Source organism: Rhinopithecus bieti, unplaced genomic scaffold (assembly GCF_001698545.2).
Source record: "Rhinopithecus bieti isolate Rb0 unplaced genomic scaffold, ASM169854v2 scaffold_43749, whole genome shotgun sequence".
NCBI lineage: Eukaryota > Metazoa > Chordata > Mammalia > Primates > Cercopithecidae > Rhinopithecus > Rhinopithecus bieti.
Genome location: NW_016818380.1, coordinates 1,795,253 through 1,801,690, shown reverse-complemented (window position 1 = coordinate 1,801,690; position 6,438 = coordinate 1,795,253). Strand labels below are relative to the sequence as shown.

Below are 6,438 nucleotides of genomic sequence, written 5' to 3'. Positions count from 1 at the left end.
CCCACCCAAACCATATCAACAGTTTTCTTTTTTAGCACTGAAAAAATATTGTGCCACTTCCTTCTGGCCTCCATGCTTTCTGATAAGAAGTACACTATCATTTTAATTGTTTCCCTTATTGATAATGTATTATTTTACTTTGGCTGCTTTCAAGATTTTTCTTTGTCTTTAGTTTAATTATTATATATCTCGGTATGGTTTGTTTGTTTGTTTTCTACAGACAGAGTCTCTTTATGTTGCCCAGGCTGGTCTCAAACTCCTGGGATCGAGTGATTTTCTTGCCTCAGCCTCCGAAAGTGCTGGGATCATGAGCATGAGCCACCATGCCTGATCCTTGGTATGGTTTTTTGAGTTTATCCTTTTTGGGGTTTGTTAAGCTTTTAAAACTATATTTAATTTTTTAAGTTTAATTTTGTCTTACCTTATTTTATTTTTTTTGGAGACAGTTTCTCATGTTTTGCCCAGGTTGGAGTGCAATGTTGCAATCATAGTTCACTGTAGCCTCAAACTCCTGGGCTTAAGTGATCCTTCTGCCTCAGTTTCCCAAGTAACTGGGACTACAGGCATGTGCCATAATGCCGTTTTTGATTTTTTGAGAATGGGCCTCACTATGCTGCCCAGGCTGGTCTTGAACTCCTGGCCTCAAGTGCTTCTCCTGCCTTGGCCTCCCAAAGCACTGGAATTACACGTATGGGCCAAGATGCCCAGCCATGCCCATCTTCTTAAATCTATGAATTTATGCCCCTTGACAAATTTGGAAAGCTTTTAGCCATTATTTTGTTGAGTACTTTCGCAATCATTTTTTGCTTCTGCTTATAGGATTCTAATGATACTAACATTAGATACTTTGTTATAATCCACAGGTTCCTGTTTGATTTTCTTTCTTCCTTTTCTTTAGGCTATGTTCTCTCTGTTATTCATATTAATTTCTATTGCGTTATCGTCCAGTTCACTCCTTTCTGCTGTTAATTTCAGTACCTTTTAATTGAAATTACTGTATTTTTAAATTTTAAATTTTAATATTTCAGTTGGGTCATTGTCCTCCTCCTTCTCCTTCTTCTTCTTCCTCTTCTTCGAGATGAGGGCTTTCTCTGTTGTCTAGGATGGATTGCAGCGGCATCATAGCTCACCACAGCCTCAAATGCCCAGGCTGAAGCAATCCTCCCACCTCAGCCTCCCCAGTAGCTGTGACCATAGGCATGCACTACTATACTCAGCTAATTTTTTAACTGTTTATAGAGACAAGGTCTTTCTATGTTGCCTAAACTAGTCTTGAACTGCTGGGCTCAAGCAATCCTCCCACCTTGGCCTCCTCCAGTGCTGGGATTACAGGCATGAGCCATTGCACCTGGCCAACTGTTTTGTTTTTTGAGAGGGGGTCTCACTATGTTGCCCAGGCTGGTCTTGAACTCTTGGGCTCAAGCAGTTCGACCTCAGCCTCCCAAGTAGTTGGGACTTCAGGTGCATGCCACCATGCCTGGCTGAAACATCTTTTTTATCATGGCTGCTTTAAAGTTTTGTGAAATAATGCTAATGTCTCTCTCATTTTGGTGCTGGCATATATTGATTGCCTTTTTTCACTGGTTTGAGATTGCTATGGACCAAACTGTGTTCCCAACAAATTTATATGTTGAAGTCCTAAGCCCCAGTGTGATAATGCTTGGGAGATGGGGACTTTGAGGGGTCATAAATGTGGAATTCTTATTATGGGACTGGCACTCTTAAAAGAAGAGACATTAGACAGCTTGCTTCCTCGCTCCCTCTCTCCACCCTTGTGCACTAAAGAAAGGCCGTGTGAGGACACAGGAATCCAAGGAGAGGACCCTCACTAGACCCTGCTGGCACCCTGATCTTGGACTTCCAGTCTCCAGAATTGTGAGAAATAAATTCCTGTTATTTAACCTACACAGTCTATGGTATTTTGTTATGGCAGCCTAAGCTAAGACAGAGATCTTTCTAGTTTTTGGCATGATGAGTAATTTTCCATCGGAACCTAGATATTTTGTATTATGTTCTGAGACTCTCGATTTTATCTAAACTTTTTGTTTTAGTTGGCTTTTTCTGACACTACTCTCGTAAGGGAGATATGTGTGATGATGATGCCTCTTTACGACAGGTAGAGGTACACGTCTATGTTCTCTACTTGGCCACCATTGAGACCTGAGGGGAGCAGGCTCCTTCTGCCTCAGTTCCCCATGTGGTCTCCACTGACACCTTGGTGGGAGTGACCTAATTACTGCTAGACAGTGGTCAAAGTTCTGACTCTTCACTAGACCCTCTGATACCACCCTGGCAAGAGTGGCAAAGGGTGCCTCATTAGTGCTGGAAGGGGCTGGAAGTCCAGGCTCCCCACATGGTCTCCACTGACACCATGGAGAGGGGAAGGTCCCTCTTACTGGCCAGCAGAGATGAAACTCTCAGCAATCTGCTTGTCCCTCTCTGACACCAACCCTTTGGGGTTGGGTGTTGGGATACCTTGTTATGGTATCTCTTGAGTGGAAGTTTAGGCTTCTTGACTTTTGCTGATGGGGGTAGGGATGGTGCCACAATTGTTCTCTATGGTATTTGGATGGAGTAGAGTGAGTATTATCTAAAATTCTTGTCTTATTTGGCTACATCTTTCTTGGTCTTTTGGCTGGAGAGAATAGACTTTTTCTTGGGGCTCTTTTGGTCTGGAATCACTGACAATATGGGTTGCTGGCTTCCTCCACTTCAAGTCTGGGATCATGAGGCAAAAAGGAAATCAAAGGAAGTCCCCTGTGTGTGGGTTCTCAGGTTCCAGTGTACCTTGTTGGTTTGCTTTCTTCTTTCTATCTTCTGGAGTCTCCTTATGTTTGTATCCTAGTATATACAGTATCCAGGGTTTTTAGTTATAATTAGTAGGAGAAATAGGGAAAAAAATATGTCTGTTCTGTCTTCTCAGAAGTGGAAGTCCCCACAAATACATTTTTTGTACAAGTACTTTTTTAAAAAAATAAATAACTGCCTGATTTTTCAAGACTTAGCTCAAATTTTACCTTTGATAGTTTCTTCCTAATCAAAATGTCAAGACAAACATAAATTTTACTTTAGATCTTTCAGTTCCAAGGGTAATGTGGGGTCCCACCAAAGTCCGAGTTGATGTTTGGTTACCCTAGGCTGTAGGATTAGGTGACTGAATTGGTTCAGACTCAATTATAAGCAACAGAAATCCACTCAAGCTGGCTTAAACAGAAAAGGGGAATTCATTACAAGATAGAAGCCAGGGGCAGGAAGGTAGAAATAAGTTTAAAGACTGGAGGGACTCTGTCAGAAGACAGATTATAAGGAGGGAAAAACATGGTACCAAGAAAAATAATCAACACTTATGAAAATGGCATCAGACCACAAGGTCTAGAATAAAGAAGAGTTCAGACAAAAGTCCCAGGTGACCCTGTGTGTATGTTTACAAGGTACTGCAGGTAAAACTTGGTAGAGCTGAATTCTCTGGTTTTGATTTCCTAGCTTTGAGATGGATGCGTAAATAGTCATAGAAATCATCTCTGGATCCATGGAAGCTATTGAAGATGAAACTATAGATTTTTTAATCTCTAGACAAAATTTAATATTCTGGTCTTAGTAGCTGATCAATGCCACATGGCTCTAGATTTGCTGACTATCCAATAAGGATGCTTAAAGATTATTTTGATCAAAAGGGGAATGTTTAGGAGAATTATGCAAAACTTAGAAATAAAGCAATGATATGATTCTATGAAATTTTTTTTTGATTGTGTGAATTTTTAGTGTCACGCCAAAGCTTTGACTTAAGCATCACCTAACTCTCTAGGGAAATGGACTTTGTTTACAGAATTGATTAGATACTAGACATTCTATAATCGTGTAAAATGGATAAGATGTGATTCTTTTCTGTCAATAGGGAAGATAATTCTGAAGAAGATGGTTTCATGTTCTTGTGGGACATTAACCAGTTGTGTACAAAACAGCAAACTGTAAGAATTATGTTTCTAACTTTCTGAAAATTATATTTGACGTCAGGAGACAGAAACACACAGTGGTGTACAGGCCAGTCATGTTATGGGTGGAGAAGCTGGTGAAGATCCATGAACCCCTGGAGCTGCTACAAATCCAAACCCCACGCCCCACATGGCCCAGACCTGTTATAGCCTAATATTTGATACTGGGTTTGCACGAGTCTCTTTGTTGTTCCCCATGTATCTTTTACTTGAGTTATCTTGGGTAGATCTCTGTTTTATCTGTAACCTGAACTGTCTCCTAGACAACACCAGTTTGTGATCCTAGGTAAGATTTTTTTTTTTGAAGAGTTCACTATTTCTTCAATAATGTCATGTTTTAATGGGTACACAGTACTTTCACTTGGCATCAATTATGAGTTGTTTTCTGAACAATTCAGTATTATACCAGCTGGGCTGCCTACTGATCTCTCCATTCCTTTGGGGTGACTCTGCCAACAGGGGACATGTTCCATTCTATTCCAATTTGTGTTGCTATACATATCCGCACAGCAATACAGAAAGTAGCTTCACTAGCTCATACAGCATTACTGTGTTTGTCATGAAAATCAGGTGTGTGCTTCTGGTGGCTCTGCCTTGCCGTTGTTCAGACTTGGAGATTACTTAGTGCTTTTTTGAGCAAGGGAAACATTGTGAAGGTGAAGCTAGAACTGTGGAAATGCAGCTGCTGCTTTGGTGCAAATTTGCATCGGGTCCCTCAGGAAGGTTTCTAAGTCCACTGGATCAGTAGCTTTCACTGGTCAAATGGCAGGATTTCCGGTTTTTTCCATATTATCTTTCTGGGAGTCCCCAAAATTAACCCTGGGAAGAGTTAATTGAATTGTTTGTAAAGGCTTTCCCCATGCTTCAGACATAAAACATGCAGAATATTGTGGGCGGATACTTTCTCTAGCAATCCTTCTAGAATTTCATGGGCCCCAACCCATAGAGTTCATTAAGCAGAAGAAACACTGACAGAAACCTCCTTTGTCTTTCCTTAGGCTTTTAGAACAACAACGGCACCACACCACATTCAGGACCCGGGATAGGTGGAATAGCAGCCCCTGAAAATATATATGTCCATGTCTTAATGCCAAGCTGCTGTGAATGTGGCCTTATTTGGAGAAGGAGTTTTTACAGATTAATTAAATTAAGAACCCTGAGATGAGATCATCCTGTATTACTAAGGTGGGCCCCAAATCCAATGACATATGTCCGTATAAGAGACACAGGAGGAGAAGACACAGACACAGAGGAGAAGGCTCTGTGAATACAGAGGCGGAAACTGGAGTAAGCAGCCACCAGTCAAGGCATGTGATCAGCCATAGAAGCTGGAAAAGGAATGGGGTGGAATCTCTCCTAGAGCCTGTGGAGGGAGCACAGCCCTGCCAACACCCTGACTTCAGATTTCTGGTTTCCAGAACTCTGAGGGAATAAATTGCTATTGTTTAAGCCACTAAGTTGACAGGAATTTGCTATGGCAGCCCTAGGATACTCATATAACACCATAGCCAGGCTTCCAGTCTCTCACCTAAAAAAGAGAAGTTCAAACAGAAACAACGTGGCAGGGAATGCTAGAGATGCCCTCGTAACACTGGTGACAAACTAGACGAGATCTTTCAAACCCTCACTCTGAAAGACAATAACTAGAATGGCTAGCCCTTACCAATTTCCAACTAGGATTCATGACTGATGGAAACAGTTTTTACAGCTCCTAATTTTTCCAAGTTTTGAGTAGTTCTTAATGCTGTCCTAAGCAGCCCAGCCTCCTCACTGGCCATTGAGTCTTTTCTGCTTCCTCATAAGTTGGCTCACAGCAGGCTTTGGTCTGCCATAAAACCAGCGCATGGTTTTACCTTTAATCTTACCATTGACCAGCATTATCTCTTGGTATTAGAAGAGATTAATGAAGCCAAGAGAAGGAAAATGACTGGCTTAGTTCACGTCATGCATGTGTGTATGTTTCTGAATCAGCAGTCCCTATGTCATCAGGCGTCCAATCTGTGGTGACTGGAAGTAGGGGAGCAGTACCACATGGTGTCAAATGCAGTGCTTAAGCTGCCAGGGATGGGTATTCAGATGCTGTCCCACTCAGTACAATGGTAAAGAATGTAGACTCCACCTGAGCTAGAAAAGTAGCTCTGCCACTTACCACATGTTTTATGAACTTGGACAAGTTAATCTCTCTGTGTCTCAGTGTACTTATTCCTAAGTAATAGTCCAAGGCTACCTCACAAATTGGCATTGGGATAAAATGAGTACATCTGTGGCATGAATGCAGTGCTCAATATATTTTAGCTATTATTATCAAGTCTGATAAACACATGTTTTCTCATTCTATAGTTCCAAAGTAGCCCTAGGCCAATATAATTCAAACATACAACATACTTTTCTAATTATAAGCTCACGCTCCTGTTCCAAAAGAAAAAAGGCTCCTAGGCTGGGTGTG

At 41.4% G+C, this 6,438-nt stretch overlaps 1 pseudogene; it reads right to left on the bottom strand.

The window, feature by feature from the left end:
• Window positions 1-4,340: 4,340 nt before the first annotated feature.
• LOC108518532 (cytochrome c oxidase subunit 7B, mitochondrial pseudogene) lies at window positions 4,341-4,641 on the bottom strand (annotated as a pseudogene).
• Between the last annotated feature and the right edge of the window lie 1,797 nt (window positions 4,642-6,438).